Raw genomic sequence first — 27,814 nt, forward strand, 5'->3', positions numbered from 1 at the left:
TATTGCAACCACACATGTGCTGGTAATATAGTTTGCATATGTGTTTATACACATGTGTAGGTAATATAGCCTCAAAACTTAAACCAATTTGGCTGATAATTCACCTTTAGTAAGGCGTAAGTACTGATATGAAATAAAGTTAGCTAAATTTGAATTGAGTCAAATAAGTTGGGCTATATTAAAACCTGAATATTCAAATTAGGCACTGTCTATAAATATTATCTTCTATTATATCCATAATCCAACCAGCATCTAAATTTAAATGTGGCTTAATACTGGCCTCATCAGTTGATATTAACAACCCATGCCCGCCATGAAGACCCGCCATGAACACCAACCTTTGTATATTAATCTTATTCTTTTGTACTTTAAACCACAGATTATGCGCAGACTTTGTAGACGTAGACGTAGGGATCGTTCTTGACATGGAGTCATGGCTCGGTAAATCCATTCATAGTAGCATTATGATGGCAATATCAGACTTTTATGCTCGTAATCATAGTTACAAAACAAGGATTGCTGTCCATACAAAGGACTCAAAGGGAGACAGATTACAAGCTTTGTCGGCCGGTAAATCTTCCCCTCTAGCTATTATTTGATTTCAATATGGTTTTAAACTTTGATGAACTCGGAAAAATATATAGCATCCAACACATATACATCAGACATCTCGTATTTACAATATTGTGGCCGTATTGATCAAACTACTAAAACTGGAAGTTTGGAGACAAAACCCCGTCCCTAGACCGGAAAGGCTTTACAAGATCTATTAAACTAAACACAATCATAATCCTACTTTAAGTCTAGCTTAGTTAAATAAACAAATGAAGTCAACTAGATAAACCTAATCTATTTTTTAGTTTAAACGATTCCCTACACTTTTATTTTATTAAAATTAAAAAATTGATTGAAAATGGTTGATCAATTTGTTTAGGCCGCTTGTTCTGAACTTATTTTTAGAGATGCGCATTTTGCCAAGTTCAATGCTAGCGAGATTAGCCTAGAACGTACTCCACCAATTAGTAACCCATGATTCCAAACTTTATCTCAATCTTCTCACCTATTTGCCTTTGACTTCTTCTCCAATGATCACGAGTTGCAATTGCAATATGCTAATAAATATATACTTAATTCATACATGCTCACACAAAGGCTTTCTTTGATTTTGTATGTTTTAAAATCATTTGGGGAACAAACTGTTTGCAAATATTTTCAAAAAGATAGTCAAGTACTTTTTCAGTCTTAGGAAATAAGAAGAAAACGACAATTGGAAAAACGGTTACGTCACACACAGGAGAGTAAATTCATAACTAGAAAATCAGGAAGCTTCTTATTTTCTTAAGCAATAATGCACTAGTGGTCATGGCCGTCTATGAGGACACGGTTACCTCAAGGGCCTGTGCAAGGAAAAAAATTGGCTCATGTATATTGAACTTGTTTTTAAAGAGAAGCCAAATAAATGCTCGGATTAGTCTAGTTGAACAAAAAGACAAGTACTTATTGTTGTTTGAATTACACGAAATTGGAATTTTATAAATTTTGTTATGGCCTTTTACTTTAAAAAAACTATATTATATATATATATATATAAATATATATATGATATAAAAGATCTTAAACAAACAAAGAAATTGACCCAAAGCCATGAAAAGAAAAGAAAAGAACGTTGTAGCCCATTCAAGTTCAAGGAAAATGAGTGAAATTCAAGTTTTGAAAAAAAAGGAAAAAAAGAGTGTAGTAACCGTGAATGAGTGAGTCCACAGGTTGTAAACAACATAACATACCATATGAGCTACAAGATTTGTAAACAATAAATTTATTAGAAAAAACTTCCGTTTGTATCTAATAAATTTATTGCATATCCCGATTTTTTTTTCTTTTGGGCCTAAAACTTTTTGGGTCCTGTGCGGTTGCACAGGCTGCACAACCCTTGGGCCGGCCATGCTAGTGGTATCCCGTAAGGGTGGTGCGACACACCCTAGAGGTGCCCATGACCAATGGGCACTACATGGTTAATATCGCGGCGGTTTAGATGGCGGCACTTTGCACACACACGTCATCATGAGCTGCTTGAGAGCCGCCTTTACTATTTTGATTCATGTTAGTAACATTAATTCAACCACCAAGAGACAACGACTCATATTGGTTCACTATGAGGACCAACGAGTTGTGTAGCCAGGCTTCAAGAATGATGAATACGTGATGGTTCAATCTTAAACAGTTACGATGAGTAGACAAGGTTAGGGTTGACTAACATGAACATGCATGATGGCTTGTGCAGTTCAAACAATTTCGGAAACAAACAAACACAAAAGTTTAAGATATTGGTTTTGGCAGCAAGCAGTCTTGTTTCAATATTCACAAGATTTGACATCTCACAAGTTCGTCCGAGTTATCGTCTTGTGCAAAAATTGATTAACAAATCTACACACAATGCCTCATTGTATCTTGGGAGAAATTGCTTTAAGGATAGAGATCACTCTTCTTCAAGTAACAATAAGTGGAACACATAAATCAAAAATAACCTAGAGGTCATGTAGCTCAGTTGGTTAAGGGGGTGTAAGATTTGGAACAATATAACCTAGAGGTCGTGGGTTCGAAACGATCCTAAGCGCCAACGCCTTGTCACTGAGTGAGGCTGATTTACCTTTCACGTGATAGGCCTGGGACGGTCTGGCGTTGGCCGATTTGCGTGTCCGGAACAACACGTTTGTGGAACGATGAATCAGAAATAGGAAACAACATAAACTAGATTGTTTGTTAAAATTTCATGGGCTTTTCTATGCTTTATAATATGTAGAATAACTAGATTATTTTTTTAATAACTCAATAACATGTTGACTTTTTAATCTAAAACTATGCATTTCTTTCACTTGATTGAACAGTACTTGATCTTCTTAATCTCGTTAAGGTTAGTACAATCATAGGCCCACAAACATACATCGGATCAGAACTATTGGGATCCATTGCTGATACATCCAAGGTACCTATAATTTCATTCGCTGGTAAATCCCTAACGGAATATCCTTACCTACTCCATATTAAAGAAGACGAAGGTTCTTTGGCCAAAAGCATACGTGCGCTTGTTGAATCTTATAAATGGAGGGGCGTTATATATATGTATGAGGAAAGCGACCAAGGGTCAGAGTTACTACAAAATCTGTTTGAGTTGTTCCAAGATAAAAACATTCAAATTACTTACAGAATTCCCATTTCAGCCTCAGCCAAAAATGATCAAATCATTAAAGTGTTGCATAAAGTCATGAGTATTCACACAATGGTAATCATTGTAGATATGTCACCTTCACTAGCATCCAGATTATTTCCGAACGTGAAGAGGCTAGGAATGATGAGCAAAGAATATGCATGGATTTTAAGCCAGAAAACTACTGATGTCTTTCTATCAACAAAATTTGAAGTTATTGAGTCGTTTCAAGGAGTACTTGGTTTTAGATCTTATGTTCCAACAACAAGGAGACTGCATTACTTAACAAATACATGGAATAAGAAATTCTCTAGGAAGCTACATGTGCTTGCGATATGGGCATATGACACAATTTGGGCACTTGCGGAGTCTATTGAGAAGGTTGGGGTCCAACAAAATGGCACCTTGCTTCTACATGAGATTTTGAAAACAAAGTTGAAAGGTCTAAGTGGTGAATTTAGGCTCACTGAAAGAAATGTAATCTCTAATGGATTTGAGATTATAAATGCAGTCGATCATGGAGAACGAAAAGTGGGATACTGGACACTGTCAAAGGGAATTACGAGAACACTCCTTCCATTAAACGACGCTGTTCTACACTATGGTACTGGTATGGAAGATGTTGTCTGGCCTGGAGGGTCTACTACCATTCCAAGTGATTCAACCAAGCCAACGAGTCTTGGTAAAAAGTTAAGAATTGGTGTTCGAACTGGACTAACATTTAGCTCCTTCGTACACGCAGTTTATGATAATCAGAGTAAAGTCACAAATGCCACTGGGTTCTGTGTTGATGTTTTCAATACTTGCCTTCAAGCTTTACCATATGAAGTGACTTATGAGTTAGTTCCATATATGAATGGAAGCTACGACAAACTTGTAGAAAAGGTCTTCAATAAGGTACTTGTCCCTTGCTGGATGAATTTTCAAATTCATATTTAATGTGCATATAGTAACTCATAAATGTAACTAATTTTTATAAATGTCAAGCAGGAAATTGATGGGATCCTTGGTGACACAACAATCTTGGCTAAAAGATTAGAATTTGTTGATTTCACAACAACTTTCACAGACCTAGGTTTAGGAACATTAGCAAAAACCAATACAAAAGATATGTGGATCTTCTTGAAGCCATTGAATCCAAATCTATGGCTAACATTTACAGCTTTTCTTATCTTCAATGGCTTAGTTATCTGGGCTATAGAAGCTATGGATCAAGAATCTAAAAACTCGCCTTCTCAAGGAATTGGAACGATCTTTTGGCTCGTCATATTGACCATATTTTCTGCTCAGAGTACGTTGTCTTTCTTTCCCTTTAATATATATGTACAATATTATTGTCTTGAAACACAATCATTCCAATCTCTCTTTCAAGTCCTGGATCGATAATCAAACACGAACTAAATAAATAACTCTTCTTTATTAATCAGAAAATCTTACTAAAAAAATTTATTACAACTTTCAAACCCTAATTCGGTTTGAATCTTGACGAACCCTAACTTGGTAGCATCAACTTCATAACAATCCCTAACTTGGTTGTCCTATTTATAATGTTAACTCAACTTAGCTAAGAAGAAACCTAATTACCCCTTTTAATTCTTGGGCTGGCCTTTACACTCGGGCCAAACAACAATTGATCCAACACTCTTTTTGTGTGTTATGTTCCTATTGTAGAAGAGAAGTTGGTGAGCAACCTGTCAAGATTTGTGATTTTTTTTGGTTAATCGTGGTGCTTATCTTGATTTCAAGTTACACGGCAACATTGACTTCATTTTTAACAGTGGAACAATTTGAAATTGCTTCAAAAGGGGGGATTGTAGGGTTTCATGGTGGCTCTTTCTTTGGAGGAGTAACGGTCAACAATACGAATTTTACAGGTTCTAACCAAAGGCCATATTACTCATATGAGAAGTATGCTGACGCGTTAACAAAAGGTGGAAAGCATGGTGGTGCAGATGCTATTGTTGATGAAGTTCCATATATCAAGATGTTTCTTGGCAAGTACTCAAATGGTGACTACACTATGGTCTCTTCTGAACCAGTGACTTCCGGATTTGCATTTGTATGTATCATATAATTTCTGGGTTGTTTTTTCTCCCATATACACTTATAACTGACATCTTTATCATTTAGATATTTTCAAAAGGTTCTCCACTGGTAAAAGATATATCAAGGGAAATCGCTAAATTAAGAGAAGATGGAACTCTAAAACTTTTGGAGAAGAAGTGGTTTGACACTGAATTTTCCGCGTTACCAGAGGATTCTTCGTCTACAATACAGCCTAAAACCTTGAGCCTTGAAAGATTTGGTGGTTTGTTCGTTATAAGTGCAGCCTCTTCGTGTTTAGCTTTTTTTGTCTCTTTAATTTACTTAATCCGTGCCAAAATGAACATCCTTATTATTGTTTCGCTTTTAGGGGGACGAAATTTAATGTCCACCGTAAGGTATCTCTTGCACAGAAAGGTGATTTATAGATAACTTGGAATATAATTTTGATACTACTAACCCAACATATTTGTTGTAAAAATCGTAGCTTTATAATTGGAGATGTATCTTGCCATGCTAGCTAGCCTAATTATCATTAAAGATGTATCGGCCATCAGATTTATTCAGCTACTGTCTAGTTGACAATTGGTGGATTGTCATTTTGTACATGTTTTGTGACTGAAACAAAATTAGATAGTGCTTGTTTGGGGAAGTCGGGAAAAACCTTTACCCTTCTATTATTATTATTGTTATTGTTATTATTATTATTATTATGAACTCGCACCCACCATCACTTCGTCTCTTTCAAGTCTCGTTTGGATATGAATACTAAGAAATTATAATTCAAATTTGTAAGAACTTATTAAATTTATCTAGTTAATTAACACTTCATTTAGATCTATGAATACTATGAAATTAGGATTCGAGTTTGTAAGAACTTACTAAATTTATCCATTTTAACACATAATTAGCTTAGAGTATCAATTTCTAAGACTCATGTAGAGCATAATGTTTCTTGAACCCGTTTGGATCAAGCACATAAAAACAATTCGATTTTGAGCCACAAATATCACGACTCACCGAACACCTTATCTAAACCTAACCAAACACGTCCAAGCTTATTCTAACTCAAATTCTTTAAACTAGCAAATAATGAAAGAATTGCTAAACGTAACCCAACCGATAAACACAAAAAGAAAGCTAACCGAGAAACTCAACAACAACTAACCAACTCAAACTCTACAATTTTAACTTAATTCAGCATTAACCCAACATTCTCCCCCCTTATTTTGAATAAGATTTGTTCTTCAAAGTAGCATCGAGTCATCATCTTCTTGAACTAAGCTTGCATTTTCCTTCCTTCGCGTTAAGTTGGGATATTTGTACAAAAATGCATAATCCTCCTACACTCGTAGCACCTCAAGTTTCTTTAACAATTTCCTATATGTCATACCTTCTTCCTGTCCAAATCTTCTTCCTCTGCCATGGAAGTCACAACCCTTCCCCTGAGGTTTTCTTGCTCATCGCTTCCATCATCTTGCTGTCTTTCCATATTAGGTTCTTCATGTCATCAGTTTTACCGCCTTAGTCCAATGGTTTTTCCTTTCTTGATCATTACCTCTCCCTTGATCATCCTCCCCTCATCATATTCCTTCCAGTTATGGCATTCAATCCATTCTTTGTAAGCTTACAGTCGGTCTATTTATTCATCAAATAGTGCTCTCTCAATATCTGAATACTACTCAATGGATGCAACAATCTATAGGTACTTTCTTGGTATAAAACTTAAAAGATTTTGTATGATCATTGTTGTCACACCCCAATCCACGACGGATTATACGTCAGGGCGTGAACGGTGGTGGTTCATAGCACATGACACTGATTAAAGTTATAATATTCATTCATCACATTAAAACATGTCACGCATTATATGTAGTTTCAAGGTAATAACAAAGCATAAAGATAACACTGCTTATTGTTTTATTAGCCTAGGTCCATAACGGTACTACATTTTGAACTTCAAAGCAAATATCAAACTTGTGTACCTGCATCATGTATATAATAAGACGGTTAACTATATGAATAGTTGGTGAGCAACCATAGATTGATATATATAGTAGATTGAAAACGCAATTCAACATGCCAAATGTTTATCTAAGAACGTATGATTGAGTAAACCATATGATGTGTGATCAAACCTTGTTGACTTGATTCCATCACTCGAGGTTATGCTAAAAGTTGGTTTCGATCTGTAGGTTCCAGCCGGATCTTCACGGAATATCTCGTTCTACGTAGGTGCGGAATCCCTGCGTAAGACGATACGAGCGTAGAAGACGATACACGTTAAACACAATCAAACACACGTTACAATAAACCAAGAACACGTTGTATTGCAACTGATAACACGTGATACACCGATCACTGATTACACGTTAATGAACAACCTCGTAAAACTGAACAACTCCGTCACTTAACCTAGCCGATACGATACATTTATAACCTACGACAACTTCGCTTAACATGTTTAGGCGAAGTTGTCACTAACTTCGCTTGTTCTACAAGTTCGCCTATATCAGCGAACTTGTGAGACAACTTCGCTTAAACATCAATACAAAACATACTAACTCGATTACAGACACTATATACTGAACTACTGACTTCATGTACCAACAGACTCCCCCTTGGCAGTAGCTTCATATCTCTATCTTCAAACACGTGTCTCGTAATCCCAAAACTCTTGTATCTTTCATCTTCAAGCATGAACGCCTTCTCGTACACAAACTGAAACTACTCTTTGATATTTCTTTGCTTCTTCTTTCCAAGCAGGAATGTAAAATATCTTTTTCTCGTTCAGCACCTGCAGATCAGCTTGAGACAAATTCACTAAATGCATAGGATCATATACTCTCATCAGCTCTTGTTCATCTTCATCCTCCATTACTGCTTCAGCTGTTTCACAATCAACGTACCACCATTTCAGATCTTTGAGCACATCCTTGGGCATTTGTTTCATCGGCACTTCTTTTATACACCGGATCGGTTTATACTTCATTATCATCCAAGGCTTGCCATCTGCTCTCATTCCTCTATCTTTGTCTTCAACGAGTTTTCCTTTCTGTGGTTTCAACAGCTCGAACTTTTTCTCCTTTATGCTTGCCTTCCAGACTCTCTTCCCAATGATCCTAGCCATGTTATCATCACTCCTGTTTATCAACCCCAACCTGGCTAAGTCATTCACTTCACACATAGGCAACGTATTCAACGATCTCAACAACCTCTTTAAATACTGAACCCCATCATACCTTTTAATCACAAAAAGCCTCAACTGCTCATTATATAACCAGCATATAATCCCCTTTTTCGATTCAGCATAACCCCTGATGTTGTAACTTTTCTTGAACATAGTAGGGACCGCCGGTTTCTTAGTCTTTACGAACACTGAGCGTAGCCTTCTTTCCATCTTGGCTGCTCCTCCCATTCCGTCTCATCGCCTCCCATATCTTGATCCATATCTGACTTATCAACTTCCGGAATCTCGTGCTCAACGTTCTCCTCCACAATCTCTCCTTCTTTAATCTCACTATCAATGACAATCTCAGCCCCAATCTTCTCAATCTCTTCAACCGGTAACACATCGTCATCACCTATAACATCATCTAACACCTCCTCAGCATCCACAACCATCACATCATCACCCCCTGAACCGCCAGCTGCACTCGTTGACTCCCCCTGAGATGTGGAAGTCCCAAGAGCTTGTTCAGTTCTTGGCAACTCTCCACCTGCATCTTTCGATGCATTGGGATCATCGTCTCGATCATTACGCTTCTTCATCCTCAGCTCGTCACCCTTACAGCTCTTTGAACTCTGTCCCATAACTTCGCCGATATTAAACTTTACAAAACAAACCCCTATAATTTGAACAATTTGCAATTAAGTTTTAAAGCATCCTTTAAAGAGTTAAATGATACGATCAAGACCAAGTAACCAGATATAAAGTCATAAAACGACATAAGTGAAATAAAACTTAGAAATAAAGTACACGGATCAAATTTCAGTCTCGACAGGGACTACCACGTTTTAGAAAAGATCCAAACAGGAATCATACTAATTAAGTGACTATCACACAGATCCATGTTCAGCTGTATTATGACATAAAGAAAAAGGTTGTAAGCAGGTAAATAACTTAAAATGGTTTTCATCGCTTTTGTGATACGGGTTAGGTTCAATTTAGCTCAAAATATAAATGGGCAACACATCAGAGATTATGATGTCTGCTATCTATTCTCAAAGCGTATTTGGCTTTCCCCAAGTCACCCCGAGTTGACCTCAACCCGTAGTGTCTGATTAAATTATAAGTACACGTCGATCTGTAGAGTCTTCTTCCAGTTCTCTTTCTTACATCTTGATTGAGAAGTATTAACATTATAAGCTCTAGAACGTGTCAGTAACACATAATAAATTTTTTATTTTTTTATTTTTTTTTATTTTTATTTTTTTTTAAATATTTACACAGTTTCAGAGTAGTAAACAACTGCAAGTCCCGAATCTGGATCACTGCAGTTTCTTGACACGCTATCTTCACGGGAATCAGAACACTCACGGGCTCGTGTATGACTGGGTAATCGCTTTTCTGCCTATCATTCGGAAAGATATATGCGGAGACATACACAACTCTTAATGAGTTTCCACTTAAGATCAAGGAGATTTAGTTAGTATCACTTCTACTTTTACGCACCATAAAAAGCTACCATGACATACAATGACTGTTCTAAAGTCTTTTAGGCCTAATAACTTCACTAGTTAAGCGCACATAATCAGTTTGTCTATCACTTTCCAAGGTTGGATCAATTTTCTTTTATAAATAGTATACATACTTCTTATGAAGCAGTAGACTTGAAAAATTATCTCATCTCCCAAAAAAAATTTTAACTTCTATCGCCCCGATCAAGTTGAAGTTTTCAGGTAAACGGCTATCCTGAAGATCCAATGGATCAGCTGGACCCACCACATACAAGTATGTGTCCTTCTAACTAAGTATGAACGACTAATTTTCAGCGAAAGAATAAAAACACATCATAAACCGCCCCGGTCACTTTCAGTCATCTAGTTAATGGCTATCCTCATACTCTACAGGTAGAAATGAGGACCAAACATATCCGAAGATATGTCCTTCAAACTGAAGCAACCGACATAATTCTAAGCGATAGTGACGTTTTTTTTTTTTTTTAATAAACAAACGAAAAACACGGTTACTCGGGATTGATCATCCCATTTAGCTCAACAAGGTTTTGAAAATGAGTTTTGTCAAACGCTTTAGTAAACAAATCAGCGAAATTATCTAACGAATCAACCTTTTCAAGCACAATCAATTTCTTCTCAGCACAATCCCGTATAAAATGATGACGGATGTCAATGTGTTTAGTTTTGCTATGCTTTACGGGATTGTTAGTTACTGAGATAGCAGCAGTGTTATCTATGCAAATAGGAGTATGAGTGAAATTCAGACAGTAATCGCGCAATTGCTGTTGTATCCAAAGAACCTGGGAGCAGCAGTTCGATGCTGCCATGTATTATGCTTCACAGGTAGAAATGGCGACTGAGGTCTGCTTCTTGCACTGCCATGACACTAATCTGCCTCCAAGAAACTGACATCCACCTGTTGTTGACTTCCGATTCTGATTGCATCCTCCATAATCAGAATCTGTGTAGGCGACTAACTCCAAGTCTCCACCTTTCGTGTACCACAACCCCAGCTTAGGCTTGCCTTTGAGATATCGCAATATCCTCTTCACACCCTTCAAGTGAGATTCCTTTGGGTTTGCCTGAAAGCGAGCACAAAGACAAACTGCAAACATAATATTAGGTCTAGATGCAGTTAAGTACATTAAAGAACCTATTATTGCCCGATATTGGGTGGGGTCCACGTCTGCATCACTGTCTGAATCAGCACCCAAATTATGGTTGACGCAAACTGGAGTATCAAATGGAGTGCTGTCCTCCATCTTGAAGCGTTTGAGAACGTCTTGGATATATTTAGTCTAATGAATGAACATCCCATCTTTCTTCTGATCAACCTGCAGTCCTAAAAAGAAAGTTAGTTCACCCATAGCACTCATTTCAAACCTCTTTTTCATGACGGCTTCAAATTCCTGACACATGGCGACTTTTGATGTAGCAAAGATGATGTCGTCCACATAGACTTGAACCAGAAGAAAGTCTCTTCCATTTCTCTTAACGAACAGTGTGCTATCGATCTTCCCCCTTTCAAATTCATTCTCAAGCAAGTAATCGGATAGAGTTGCGTACCAGGCACGAGGGGCGTGATGTAGCCCATATAGCGCTTTACTTAGCTTGTACACGTGATCAGGAAAGTCTGGGTCAGGAAAACCCGGAAATTGCTCAACGTACACAACCTCATCGACTTTACCGTTAAGAAACACACTTTTCACGTCAAACTGGAACACCTTCATCTCCTTGTGTGCAGCAAATGCCAAAAACAATCGAATCGCTTCCAATCTCGCTACAGGAGCAAACACTTCATTGTAGTCGATCCCTTCTTGCTGATTAAAACCTTTTACAACCAGCCTCACCTTGTTCCTGATAATTATCCCTTTTTCATCTCTCTTGCATTTGAAAACCCATTTTGTGCCAATCGCATGCACATTTTTCGGTTTTGCAACCAAATTCCATACCTCCATCTTCTTGAACTGGCTAACTCTTCTTGCATGGCTTCGACCCACGAGCTGTCCTTGAGAGCCATTTGATAGTTCTTTGGTTCAATCTGGCTGATGAAGCAGGTGTACAAGCATTCGTTAATGATGCCTGTATCTTTAATGCTTGTGTAAACACAAGTGTGCTCATTCAAGCTTCGTATTGTTTGTACACCGTCGGACAGATCACCTGTCACGTTCTCCAAAGGGTGATTTTTGTGAACACTCGTAGTCGGAACCGAACAGACTTGCAGATTGTCTTCCAGGTTCGAAGGTAGCTCATCAATGGGTAATTGTTGTTGAGAGTGAAACGGATTAAAGAATTTATCTTTTGTAGAGGCAGCAGGGGTATCGACAGCATTTGACGAGGAAGGTTGACATTCATCGTACTGCGGTCGTTGCACAAAATTTTCTTACTCATCATAAAGCATCTTCGTAGCTATTCTCTCATCAACTTCTGCACGATCCAAGTAAGGAAAATTAAAAGATTTAAAAAGCCTATCATAGTCGAAAGCCCCAGCGGGTCCCGTGCTTGGTTTTGGTGATTTGTAACTTGTGATGTCAGTGTTACACACCACCTCAACCTTGCTGGTCGATAGATTAAAGACTCGTCTGTTGGGTGTCCCAACAACATATCCGACTAAAATACCTTCGTCGGCTATTTCACCAAATTTTGAGTTCGTCTTTAATATCGAACACGGGGACCCGAATGGTTCGAGACCACTCAAGTTAGGCTTTCTACCATGTATAAGTTCATAACATGTTTTATTCAATCTTTTAACAGTTAAAACTCTATTAAGGATATAACAGGCTGTAGCAACAACTTCAGCCTAGAACACCACAGGAAGTTTAGAATCAGCCAGCATGGTTCTGGCTCCTTCAATTAGCATTCTGTTCTTCCTCTCAGCCACTCCATTTTGTTGCGGAGTATACGGAGTGCTGTACTGGTGGTCTATCCCTTTCTGTAAGCAGAATATCTCCATCTGATAGTTTTTGAACTCTGTCCCATTGTCAGTCCTGATGTATTTAACCTTTTTCCCCATAATATTCTCAACCTTGGTAATCAAATTCATTACCATCTGAACCGCTTCATCCTTTGTCTTCAGGAAATATACCCAAGAATATCGAGAGAAATCATTAGTTATCACCAAGCAGTATGATGTTCCACCTAGGCTTTTTACATTCACGGGACCGAAGAGATCCATGTGAAGTAGGTCTAGGGTACTGACTATTGAATTAACCTTCTTGGTGTGATGAGATTTCTTGTGTTGCTTTCCCTTTTTGCACGATAAGCATTGGTCTTCAAAGTTGAAATTTTTCAAGGGAACACCCAGCACCAGCCCATTCTTGACAATGTAGTTCATTTTTCGAAGATGAATATGCCCCATTCTTCGATGCCATAACTCGGACTCCGATTCAGTTGCTTTTGACAGAAGACATGATTCTTCTGTTGCCATCTCAGTCGACCTCGTGTCCATAACATATGTATTCTTTTCCCTTGGAGCCTTCATTACTACCCATTCCTCTGTATCTTGAAACCAGGATACAGTACGATCGCTTCATTTTTGGTAAAGTGCAAAGTGTAATCTTTGTCACAAATCTGAGATACACTCAGCAGATTATGCTTCAGCTCTTCAACGAAATTCACTTTTTCTAACTTCATTTTACCATTAGTCACCGTCCCAATTCCAGTGATTCTTCCACCACTCTCTCCAGCAAAACTTACTCTACCTCCCTGAACAGGTTTCCATTCGTGTAACAAATTCTTGTTACCCGTCATGTGCCGGGAACAGCCGCTATCCACAACCCATAGATTGTTTGCAACCCTGTTCAACTGTTCCTGCACGATTAAAGCAAAGGATTAAAATCTGGGGACCCAAGACCTGTTGGTCTTGGGTCGATTAAATCTGTTAACATACATCCCGTACTTTGGCTGTCGAAAGTTAGTATTAGAATGATTTCTATAAGTCCTAAAAGGATACCTTCTAGTAGATTGACTCTGAGGCCATCCAAACCTTCGTGAATTAAATGAATTATTACTAATGATTTTGTTGTTAACAGGGAAAAACTGAGATCGACTTCTTTGAAAACCTGGATTAGTCCAATGTCTGAACTTTGATGAGTTTTCATTTTTACCATTATAGTAATTACTGTTAGTTCTATTCTCAGTTTTCGAAGGCCTCATACCTCTGAATCTCTGATTCATAGGGCAATCAGCAATCAGGTGTCCTGTTTGATTGCATCTGAAACAACTCCTGTGTTCAACTTTCTTCTCAATAGTTGTTTTAGATGTTGAGGCTGCATTACTGCCCGTTTGTCTAACATATGGTGGGACATACGGGTTTAGTGGAGAATTCTTTTCAGTTGGTTTATGTTCCGCTCCACTTTTTAGTAACACTGCCTCTTCTTCTGTCTCACTAGACTCAGATGTCTTGTCCGAATTTGATGAGACAGGACTAGGAACAGAAATCTTAACACTAGAAACAGGCTTACTCGTTTCGCCTTTACTAACTTCTGGATCTTTAATCGTAACCTTAACAGGAACTGTCTGACCAATTTCAACATCAACAGATTTCTGATTACTAGGATCATAAGTATAGTTATGATTATAAGGTGGTGGAACTTCATTATATCCAATTCCTCCCCTTTTAACTGGGGAACGTTGATCACTTACGAGGTGATCAAGTATTGCGGAGGAATTTCTAAATTGCTCAAGCTTTCTGTTTAGTTCCACCACTTTCACCTGGTGATCAGCTATCTGTTTATCCCTTTCAGCAATTAGTTTGGTTTTCTCTTCTAACACTTCATAGCTAAGATCAATTACTTGTATTTTTTCAGCTAGACTGGCTTTAAGACTTCTGACATCTTTCTCACTAGCTTTTATTTTTACCTTGTAACTGTTTTCTCTAGTTTTAGTGTAATGATGATCTTCTTTTAATGTTTTAAATTGAGCATCCAAATTAACAAACTGATCAGTTATTGTTTTCAATTGTTCAGACAGATTTTCACATTTCGTACAAGGGAGTTTAGGACTTACCTCAGAAAGTTGATCGTTCACTTCTGCCATGTAAGCTTGATTTTCTCCAGTCACTTTCTCACTTCCTGCAGTTTTGATGTTCACCAAATTGGCCTGTTCGAACACTTCCTCAACTTGCAGATTCCAATTGTATTCCCCGTTCTGTCTAGATATCATCGCCCTATTCTTGTTACTTCCCCCATTCGGTTGTGTTGGCCTGTTCTGACTACGTTCTACTCGTTCATCTGTGCATTCTTTAGCAAAGTGGCCATTCTGTTGACAGTTATAACACCGAACCTTTGACTTATCAAAACCTGGTCTTTCACCAACGAATTTTCTACAAGTCTTCTTCATAAACCTTTTAACTCTTCTTACTATCATCGCCATTTGCCACTACAGGTCCATCTCCTCCAGATCATCAGCATCGATATGATCATAGTCTTCGTCTAAAGTTGCAGGGTCAACAATCTTACCTTTAATGTAATTTTCGTAAGACGCAATGAAAGATGCATAGAGAGCAAACTGTTGTTCAGCAGATTTAAAACTCATGGGCATCTGTGAGTAGTTGTTGTTCAGAACACTTGAAGAAAAACTACCCTTTGTTGTTTGAGGTTTAGAAGTGTTTGTTCCACCAGCTACGAAACACACATCACCATCCATGTTGAGAGTTACATGACCTTCATTAGTTGAGTTAGAGCTCGAGTCTCCCTTTGAGTAGTAAGCAGTTGATTCTGACTTCAAACTTGAACTTGAATTAACTTTCGCACCATACATTCCCGGATCCTGAACCTGATCAGTTGGTGTCTCTTTTCGAACCATGTTAAGTTCAAAAGTTCGTAGTTTGTTGACTGCTGTTTCCAAGTCAATGTTGGCAAACTCTTTATCTTCTCTCATCAAGACAGTGTACATCTCCCATTTCGGTGGGAGAGCATCAAGGAGTTTTTCTACATCTCCTCTTCTTTGTAAACAATGGAATAATTGCTGAGTTCGGTCATCAGGTGATAATATCTCGTGATGATATCATCAAGTGATTCATTCTTCAAGTACTTGAACACCGAGAATTGGGTTTTGAGTAGCTTAATCTTGGATGCACGTATCCCCACATTACCTTCAAATCGGTTTTCAAGTGCTTCCCATAGCTCTCTAGCGGTTTTATATTTCCTAAAGGTGTGAAGAATCTCTTGTGGAAGAGCCATTGTTATCGCAGCATGAGCTTTGCTTTCAGCCTCATACATCTTCTTTTCTTCCTCTTCCATCTTATTGTATTTCTTAATTTGTTCACGACCCTCATACAAAGCCGTTGGTGGAATGTATCCATCTTGAATGCACACCCACATCTTAGCATCTTGATATTTAACATACTGCTCAAACCGATCTTTCCAAGCCACGAAATCGGTTCCCTTAAGCATTTTCGGTGCCTTAGTAGCTGAACCTACTTCCACCTCCATTTTTACCAGTTCCGTAATATTTATGGAAGTCATCTTTTACGAAACGAAAACACAAAGAAACCCGAAAAATAAAAATTTTATTCTGAACAGTACTGTAGGCGAAGTTAAACTTAACTTCGCTTAAGTCATAACTTCGCTTGAATTCTTAACTCCGCTCCTTTTTTTAAATTCGCCTGATTAGGCGAAGTTGTAGATAACTTCGCTTAAGTTAAGCGAACTTGTGAGGTAGGCGAAGTTGTTGATAACTTCGCTTAACCTTATATCTTTTCCTAAACCCTACAAACAGTAGCGGCAACTTCGCCTGATGAACAATTGTTTTTGCAGGTTTGATTTTGACGATTTGCAAGGTATGCGAAGGTGTAATGGGTTGTTTTTGATGGTGGGAGGTGAGTAGGACACAAAAACTCGGTATATTAACGTAAACTCGTCCCGCGAATAGTCAAACGGAACGATTTCTACACCCGTGTGATAATCCCGAACCACACAATCACGAGCAAATGCTCTGATACCAATTGTAGGTTCCCAGCCGGATCTTCACGGAATATCTCGTTCTACGTAGGTGCGGAATCCCTGCGTAAGACGATACGAGCGTAGAAGACGATACACGTTAAACACAATCAAACACACGTTACAATAAACCAAGAACACGTTGTATTGCAACTGATAACACGTGATACACCGATCACTGATTACACGTTAATGAACAACGTCGTAAAACTGAACAACTCCGTCACTTAACCTAGCCGATACGATGCATTTATAACCTACGACAACTTCGCTTAACATGTATAGGCGAAGTTGTCACTAACTTCGCTTGTTCCACAAGTTCGCCTATATCAGCGAACTTGTGAGACAACTTCGCTTAAACATCAATACAAAACATACTAACTCGATTACAGACACTATATACTGAACTACTGACATCATGTACCAACACGAACTTCCAAATGCCAAAACTGGTCAACTTCGAATGGGCATCACCCAGATAGATCTATCATCATTACCAATGGCTTGTTAGGTTAATGATTCACACTTGATTGATTGAATACCCACAACATAACACATAGCATGAATAGACATAACATAGATTGAATTGCACGATTAAAAGAATAACAAAACCATTATTGTATAATACAGATACATGATACACCTCAAAGTAGTTAAAAATTGTATGAAATTATGTTTCGGATACATTTGGAGTATGTTTTGAATTGAACCTATTATAGAAGTTATAATATACGTATATACATTTACAATTTTATTGAACTTTTATTTTATATTTTATATTGTATAATATAGAAAAAAAAGTGCCACTAAAAAATAGTATGAATATGTAACTAGGATTACTTTTTATGGGCATAAAACTTATGCCACGGAAGTCTGTTTGATATAGTGGCAAAAAAATAAGTGCCACTAAAAACCAAAAAACTTTGTGCGGCATATCAAAAAAGTGACACTAAAAGGCTTTAGCGTCACCACTTCGGGTGACACTTATTTTGCGTGCCACACATTCTTATAGGAGTCTTTAGTGACATTTTTTTGCTTTTTAGTAGATCTTTTTGTATGTCACTAGTTGGCATTTTTTTTTGTAGTGTGTGATGATTAATAGAATGTTAAGAGATTCCTAAGACTTTATAAAAAGCATGTTTATAGATTTCTTTTATGAACATAAGTATTAATATTAACAAATATCATAACAATATAAATATATAATTGTTGCCACTTTTTAAATAACCAATCCAGAGTAACAAAACTATGCCTACAATTGTTTATGGTTAATAATGAAAATTCTATAAACTATGCCTGCAAGAATTTAAAGTATTTTAGACGATACATTGTTGTATGCATTTTAAAGATCCAATAAAATTTGATTGTTTGATTAATATGAATAGCAAAAATATCAATTTGATTATCGATTATACAAATCACCAATTAGCTACGAATCTTACAGAAAGATGAAGTAGATATGATGAAGCTAAGATAATCTAACCACAAAGATGATAATTCTTCTTCCTAGTTGAGTAGAGACCTTTCAAGCCTTCTAATCAACTCCAACAAGCTTGATTATAATAGCAAAGTGTGTGTTTGTGTGTGAAATTCCATCCATTTTGCAATGAACATAAGTTCTCTATTTATAGGTTGAAAAATCGTCAAACACAACCCCGTGCTTTGCAAAAACATGCCCTTGTCATTTGAGGTTTGCATGCACATTTAATGCTTGTTAGGAAGTACATTTGAGAACTTACCACATGGGCGTGGAAAGGGAAGCACGACCTAGTGTTTTGAGGTGTCAGGACCACATTTTGTATTATTCAAGAAAGGTGACCACGGGGGCGTGGAAAGGGAAGCATGGCCCCGTGTTTCAGTGTTTGGAAGTTTGAAATTTGGCATTTTCAGTCCCTAGACTTGTTGAATACCCAAAATAATGAATATAATAAACTTGATTGTGACACATGGCTGAGTTGATTTATCATGAATAAACATTAAACCACACAATATAACATAGCATCCATCGATTTATTGTTCGAAATACAATATGCATCGGTTTACTAATGCGAAAAGTTGACGAACGTCAGAACTGCATGCTCGAGACTCCAATCCTAGGCTATTGATGAGTGAGTTAAATAATGTGTTTAATTATAACATTTAATATCATGATTATTAATTGTTTTTATTCGTGGCACACAATTACTTTGTTCAGTTTTTTGTGTGTAGGTGAAAGAAGCTTAAACGAGCGAATGGACGCGCTAGTGATGAATACTAAGTACGAACCTGAGAAGTTAGAAGCACACGGAGTGTTGGAAAGTTTATCTGTAATAAAAAAGAAGGAAAACCACCAAGAATTGGGTTAGGGCGTAGCCTCCGCTCCTACGATGTAACGCTACACAAGTTTTGTTTTTTTAAACATAAGAAAAAAAAATTCAAATGTGGGATTTTGAAGTAAGGGCGTAATGCTACGCCATCACAATTTAGGTTCCTATGGTACCTTTATTGACTAGCTATACAAGGGGTAAAACACCTTAATTGACTGGCTATACAAGATTACAAGGGGTAAAACCCTAATGCCAAAACTTCTACATCAAATTTTCTTCCATAGATTCAATATTGAAATCGATTGGTAAAGTGTTCAAAATGAATATGCAAGGCAAAAACCCTCAGTGATCACCTCCGAGTGAACGATTCTTATAAAACATTTTTTGGTTTCAGTTTGTGTTTGGTTCTTGATAATGGGTTTTGTAATCTTTTGATTTCTTTAAAACATAACTTGTCATTTGACAGTGAAAAATATGATATTTATATTTGTTAAACGGGTATAACTAATTAGATGGATGATTTAAATAATAGAATCAGTTAAGTTCGGTTCCTCAATTATCACTTTAAGTAAGATTACACATAGGGTCCCGGTTAAGAATGTCCCATTGAACGAAACTGTATTTAAAGACTTGCAAAAGCTTAAACCCGGAGTATTCACTCCTTTTTACAATTTGTTTTACAACTTAAAAGTTAATCAGTTTTCAAAGTGTTTTCACAATTCCAATCTTTAAGCATCGCTTAACATCATTTGTCTCATTTAATTAAGTTAAACAATAAATTCGAATAACATTTTCCACTGATTCCGTGTGAAAACGTTCTTATAATGGGGTACGTTCAAGGAACTGCGAGTTACGGGTTAAATTATGAACGTCACGGGTTATGAAGTTAGTCGGATATAGTGATAGTAGTCACAACATGGACGAAGATGATGGATGGAGTACCACGGTTTATGGTTTCTATTACGAGTACTCTCTTGTTGCATGGCTATGCAAAAACAACCAAATGTTGCTCTATATATCTTCTTGTGAGGTCGAGTACATGGAAGCCACCATAACGATGGGTTAAGTTGTATGACTTAGAGAATTATCGAAAGAGATGATTAAAGAGCCGTTACAAAAGATCGTGTTGAAGATTAATAAGTCATAAGTAGTGTAAATAATCAATCACAAACACCCCATAAAATTTTAACCTTACAATAACAAGTCTTTACCTTCTTATCTTTCAAAAAAACAGTTGTCAAAAAGCGGGTTGGTGTCAAATACAAAGATACCAACACCGGTATAAATGTATTTTATTTTAAGGAAAGTTCAAATGCATTTATAACATTTTGTTTCACAGTGTATGTCTAGTGCTGTCTAGTGCATTACCATGAGGGTTTTCAAAAAAAAAATTGAATCCGTATCCGAACTATCCTAAAGTTCGGCTATCCGAAAATTCGAATGCAGTATCAATTTTGAGATTTTTAGGATACTTCGGATATCCAAAAGTTCGGATTTGAATACAATATATTAATTTTAATATTTTTAGAAAAAGTTTATATCCAGTATCCACTATCCAGAAATCCTAAATCTATTTCAAAACCCACATCTTTCTCTTTCTCCTTTCTTAATTCTTAAATCGCATCTAGCCTCCACTCTTCTCCACAGATCCAACCTCCACTCTCCTCCACCACTTACCACCAACGTCCGAATCCCCCTCAACTCTCCTCCATAGATCTAGCCTCCACTCCACCAAGTCATTCGCAAGTCGCGGTCTCTTCATTCTCGATAAGGTTAGAAGTTTTTCATATTTGTTTCATAGATTGTTAATTACTGGTTTGTCAAATTGTTAATTACTTATTTATTGTTTGATTGTTAAATATAAGGGTTGTTTCAAAGATTTTTTACTTACATATCCATATATGTTACTTAACAAAGTATTACAGACTGTTACTTTGCTAGATTGTTAACTGTTAACTGTTACTTTGTTGGTTATGGTATACATTAGATTGTAAGTTATGTTATACATTAAATTTGGTATTAATTGTTATAGGTTGCTATTTGACATTAAATTTGTTTCTTTACAGATTAAGTTGTGAAATGGAGGACAATACTAAAGCAAATGATTTTGACTATGAGCAATTTTCTGAAAATGAGGCGATGTCTAACACTTATCAAAAGAAGCAAAAAAAGAAAAAAACGAAAAAAACCTCAAGTGTACCTTTCATTGTAAGTGACTCTTAAACCACTCATATGGAAAAAACAAGATATAAATGATCGATCACTATAATAGGCTTTGCAAAAAGTGAGACTACTATTTTGCAAAATTACAATAAGACTTGCAAAAAGTATCCTCCAAATATTGATAAAAGACAAAAACTAATTAAACTTGAGTCGAAAACACATGTTGATGAAGATAGTTCCATTGAAATCGTTCCTAAGTTATGGGAGTTTAACCAAGAAATAATTAGGAGAGCTTTAACAAAAATATCGATTCTTGATGAGTTACCTTTTTCTTTTGTGGATCGGGAAGGTTTTCATGAATTCTGCAAGGTTATAAATCCATATTTTGTTGTACCTTCATGTTCAACCGCTACTAGAGATTGCTATAGACTTTTTTTTTATTCATTAAAGGAGCCAATTAGTTAACATCTTTAAAAGTATCCTCGAAACTATCTTTAACAACAGACACTTAGTCTTTGGGTCAAAATTTATCGTATATGTGTTTGACTGCACACTTTAAAGATGATGATTGGCACTCGCATAAGATAGTTATATATTTTTATCCAATTGTTGGTCATTCGAGGGTTTTAATCGGGAGAGCGGTCGAAAAGTGTTTAGTTGAACGAGGCTTAAAAAATGTTTTGACTACGACTTTAGATAATGCTAGCTCAAATGATGTAGTTATTCAACATTTGAAAAAGGTTTTTAACCATTGGGAATGTGGTGTGTTATATGGAGCTTTTTTGCATGTGAGGTGTGCGTCTCATGGGAATGTGATTTGTTTGTTTTGGGAATATGTGGTGTTCAAGATCCAAGCATTTATGGTTTTGATCTTAAAGAAAAATATATCTATACTCAAACATATGAAGGTGGAGTATTCATTTGCTGAAAGATCTCCAAGAGAAGGTGGGTTGGAAAAATATTACGGATATTGAGTGGTATGTACTGTGAGAGAGGATGGTGGTGGCCGATGTTGATGGTGTTGAATGGTGGTTGCCAAAGTTTAGAGAGAGAAGATGGTGGTGGCCGGAGTTGGTGGTGGCCGGGGCTGATTGTTGAATTAACAAACCACAAAATAAAAGTAAAGAAATAAATGAAAAAAATTCCATCCCACATTGGTGGGGGAAAGAAAAGGAGAGGCTTCCACCATGGTATAAATAGGATTGTAAGTTATTGTCCCACATCGTTATATTATAAAACTAGTGAGTTCTTTATAAAAAAGAAAACTCATATGTTAATGTTCTTATAAGACAAATCACAACCAGTAGTCCTAACGAAGGGTGCGAAGCACCCGCACGCGCACGGGTGAAGTGCGCAATGTGGCGCTTTGATGGCGCACTTTGCACTTCGCACGCTCGCATCGCTGCGAGCAGCCTTAGTATTTTTGTCAAAAATTAAGATTTTTAATAATCCTCCCATCGCGATACGGGACAGGTATAGATTACTCTCATCGCGTAACGCGATGACGTGTAAAAATTATCTAGAAACGTTGTGGCGTAGTGATACGCAATAGCCTATTAAGGTAACACATTGCGATACGCAACGTGGAGGTTACGCAGGCGAGACACGTGGCGTGCCACGTCGCATGCCTAGGCCTGACTCGGCTAAGCTATAAGATTCTTCGCGATACGCGACACCCTTTGTTTATGGCCATCGCGTATCGTGACGGCTTCCAAAATTTGCTATAAATAGGTTTGAAACGGGACATTCCTCCTTGCACCATATCATAGTTTCTCTCTGAAATTTATGTGTATATTATATAAGAAGATGGTATAATACCCGAGTTTCATAGCGATATCCTATTTGATCGAAAGAAACTTTTATACGTGAATCCAAAAGCTCTGCCTTTTAAGGTAAGACATTGTGGTTACGTGTAAAGTTTCTAATCTCGTGATTATCGTTATGATTATTGGTTTTATACTAATCTATACATACTACATTGTGTGTTAAACTAGGTGCTTAATACCAGGAAGCGTTCTTTAATTATAAACTTGCAAGGTGAGACATTCGATTTTTTGTACCACTCACATTTGCGTGAGACAACTGTTTTTCCGACACTGTCATGATAATTTCAAAACCTATAAAACTCATGGCATACGGTCATATGTTTTCAAATATATTTTTTAAGTATTTTAAATACATATTAAAGTGATTTATATGTTTTCAAACATATATTTCAAACTATCAATTTTTTTCGAGTCATTATGATTTAAACTTTTAAAAGGATAATGTGATTTGACCTTATATAAAGAATGAAAATCTGCAAAATCCTCATTTTAAACTTTTTTTACTTAGGTCACAGGATCATTTCAAATGGGTCACAAATTTCAACACATGGTCAAATACATTCTCAAAAGATTATGCATCTTTTACATTTATTATTGTTACGTATGATTTTCGGTATACGAGTTTAGCTTCCGAAAAAATATTTATGACAAGCCTTTTAAACGTAATATCATAAAGACGTTTGTAAAAAAGGGATACATGGACTTCTATTTGGTGAACACCATAGTAAATTGAAATTGGGGTTTACAAAATATAAATGAAACCTACACATGTCGAAACATTTTAATTTAACTTAGAGGAAATTACTGTTGCGTCCTTATGGTTTCAGGGCGAAGACACAATGAATCCCAAAAAAATTGAACTGGTTGAGTCTCTGTGATTTCAAAAATGAACAATTTGAGTCTCTATATGTATAATTGGTAACCTTGAGTCTCCCCTTCACCTTTTATCAAATATAAACTAGTCAAATTTTGTAACAAAAATTAACAAACCGAACTACTTTTTAACAAAAGACAAAATGGCAAAACTCGTCCTTTATGTTTGCACGTTTTTTCAATGATCGTCCTTTAGCAAACTTAATGACAGAAAACATCCTTTATGTTCAATAAACCTTGCACGGTTCGTCCTTTTCACTAACGAGGGTTAGTTTTTCTTGTTAAACCCCGTCATGTGCACCTCATGTGAGGGCAATTTGGTCTTTTTACCCAGGGTTTATTTATGTAATTAACTTAAATATTTGGTCTTTAAATAAATAAAAGTTTATCATTTTAACCGTCATCTTCTTCCCCAAATAAACTACCGCCGCCATCAAACTAACCCATTCCCCTTCGGCGGCTAATCCGTGATGCATCACCTAAGCCTAGATCTACAATAATCGAATCCCTAGATCTATATTAGAACAAACTAAACTCAACCACAAAACCCTATTTTGAATCAATGATGGTTTGTTGTGTTTTGATTTTCTTCCAAGTCCACATAGAATATGTGGATAGTTATGGTGGGTGGATGGATCGTGAGGAGGGAGGGAAAAAGATTATTCTTTTAGTTTTATTTATTAAATTATTTATGTTAAATTACAAAATTACCTTCATGTGTAATGCACATGATTAGATTTAACAAAAAAAGTTAACTGGGTTAGGACCAAAGGATATAACGTGATAAAATTTTTAAACATAAAGGATGTTTTCTGTCATTAAGTTTGCTAAAAGACGACCATTGAAAAAGCGTGCAAACATAAAGGACGAGTTTTGCTATTTTGTCTTAATAAAAATAAAAAAACCAAATTTCTTTTTATCAAACGAAACGAACCAAGTCAGTTTTTTAAACAATTAGTTCATTTCATTTAACAAAAATAACTGAATCAAACTACTGCTTTAACAACAATTAATGATCCGAACTTGTTTTTTTACAAATAAACCAAATAACTACCTTTCAAACAAAAATAAACGAACCAACCTTATTTTTACAAAAAATAAACAAACCAAACTTACCTTTTACCAAAAAAAAAATCAAACAACCTTATTAATAAAAATAAACTAACCAAACTACTTTATTTTTTTGATACAAATAAACAAAACGATCTACTTTTTGATTTAAACTACTTACAAAAACAAACGTATCAAATTACTATTTTTTAAAATAAACAAACACAAACTTATTTAAAAAAACAAAAATTTTTTTAAAACAAAAAAAACCTAACCGAACTTGTTTTAAAAATAACACCGTAGCTTGTGCTAAAGTGGAATTCGATTAGATTACTTATTTTAGAAAGTTAGAAAGGTAATTTGTTTCAGCTACATGAATTTTATAATAATGTGACCAATAGGGTTGTGGTAAGCGAACATTGCGACAAGCATGATTCCGTCAAACACATGAAAAACGAAGCAAGCATGGTGTGGGTAATGGTTATTTATAGCCACACGAATTTTTGTGGTTTTGGTGTGGCTATGTCACACTTTTAGCCACACATAATTTGTTATCACCATCAACTTTGCTATCATTCCGTCACACAACAATGTTTGTGTTGTGGCCAATGGTTATTTATAGACTCTAATTTTTGTAATTTGAAGTGTGGCTATTGTCTTACTTTTGGCCACACCTATTTAATGTGTTTCTGTGTGGCCAATATTGTGTAATTCGGCAATATATAATTACTTTTATTTTTTGTGTAGTAATATAAAATAGTTGTAAACTTGCATGAGAAAACAAAATAAGAAACAATTATGTTAATAATAATATTCACTTAAGCAAATCTATACATCTTTTTGTAAGATATATGCAAAATAAGCTATACCTATATATATACAAAATAATGACTACCTATATACTAGCCAAGGCGTCGGTTTTTTTGGCACTGCTCCTTGTCTTCTGTTTGTTCACCCTGTCTATCGTTGTGTACTTTAACTTTGACTTCTTGCCAGCTTTGTCTGGTTTTTTTTAGATGGGAGTGGTGGTAGCTGGAACAACAGAATATGAATAACAAATATGTATAATTAAAGATATGCTCTCTTGTGATATTTGTTAGGGGTGTTCACGGTTCGGTTTTCGCGGTTTTTTAGTCAAACCATAAACCAAACCGTTAGTAACGGTTTTTATGCTTGTAAACCAAAGCCGAACCGTAGGACTCTTAAACCGAACCAAACCAAACCGTTAGTAACGGTTTGGTTTAATGGTTTGGGTAAATATAAATAAATTAATACACAATTGGTTTTTGTTGTAAACTGTAAACCAAACCGTTCGCTACAATTTGAATCTTTTGAAACCGACCGACCGATAGTTATGAAAAAAACCAACCATGAAACCAAACCGATGACCGATTTGAACGGTTTTACGGTTTCAAACCGAACCGTGAACACCCCTGATATTTGTACTTGAATATAAATAAAAGGGAACAAACCTATGAGTCACATGAAATTAGGTTTTCTGGCCAAGCAAAAAAAATACCAATTGTGTCACCAACAGTCATAATTTCACCTGACTCACATAGAATAATTGCATGTTCCTTTATGGCTTCATCAATACTAACTTTATAGCAACCCTCCGGGATTACTTTTCCATACAACTGTTGTGGAACAGGTGACCAGTGAATTCTACCATGTGCCACCTTGTTACGCTTGTCGTTCAGACACAAACCACACTCATACACCTATAAACAAGCATGCGAAATTAAGATGGCTTAGTTGAAGTCAATATAAGTACATACCATGGATTGTGGGAAATTAACAATGTTTCGCACAGTACACACATTTATTTCAGGAGGTGGGGAAGCTTCATCCGTAGATACATCTTACGGCTTCTCCGTTTTACCTAAAAACCATTCAATAAATCAGCTTATGGATGGAAATCGATCAACAATTAAATGAAAAACTCGAAAAAAATATGAAATTGTCAAGTACTGTTGGTTTTTTGGAGTCGTTACTATCCGGAGCGTGGGGTAGTTGTGTTACTGTTTGGTCAACATTGTTCTCCATAGGCTTCATTGGTAATATAAAAGAAATTGGAATTGCTAGACTTATTAGGTTATAAAATATCAAAACTGAAATTGCCACATACTTACTGATGTCGCGATCTGGGGATCGACTACCTTTTGGTCAACATTTTGTCCACGGACTTGGCTTGCAATTTGGTAATAGAAAATGAGCACACTCGCATTGAAAACGAATTATAAAAAGTACCGAAATTGTCAAATACTTACTGATGTCGTGTTCTGGGGAGTGACTACCATTTGGACAACTATTTTATCCACAGACTTGGCCTACAATTAACTTACAAAAAATCAGCACACTCACATGGAAAGTTAATTATTAAAAAAAATGAATCAAACTGTCAAATGCTTACCTGAGGAGCGGATTCTTATTGCACAACCTCACCTAAGGTAAGGATGTTTCCCACATAACTGGCTGCAAATCAATGTATTAGGTTATGGAAAATGAAAAATCACATGGAAAGTTGTAATAAACAAAGAAAAACTATCAAATACTTACTGGTGTTGGCATTTTATTTTTCCCCACAGCACAAGTACTTAGGTTAGAACCAACCTGAATGGGAACAACATTTACCTACGAATTGTGACAACAAACAGTGCCAATTATGTATGTAGAATGCATTAATTAATATGTTTATATGTAACATACGTCACTTACTTGACTTGC

General features: G+C 36.3%; 1 pseudogene; it reads left to right on the forward strand.

The window, feature by feature from the left end:
- Positions 1-326: 326 nt before the first annotated feature.
- On the forward strand, positions 327-5,680 carry LOC143576148 (glutamate receptor 1.4-like; annotated as a pseudogene).
- Positions 5,681-27,814: the final 22,134 nt, after the last annotated feature.

The sequence above is a fragment of the Bidens hawaiensis genome, unplaced genomic scaffold, assembly GCF_021521415.1.
Source record: "Bidens hawaiensis isolate Kalapana, Puna unplaced genomic scaffold, B.hawaiensis_p1.1 tig00028004_1, whole genome shotgun sequence".
NCBI lineage: Eukaryota > Viridiplantae > Streptophyta > Magnoliopsida > Asterales > Asteraceae > Bidens > Bidens hawaiensis.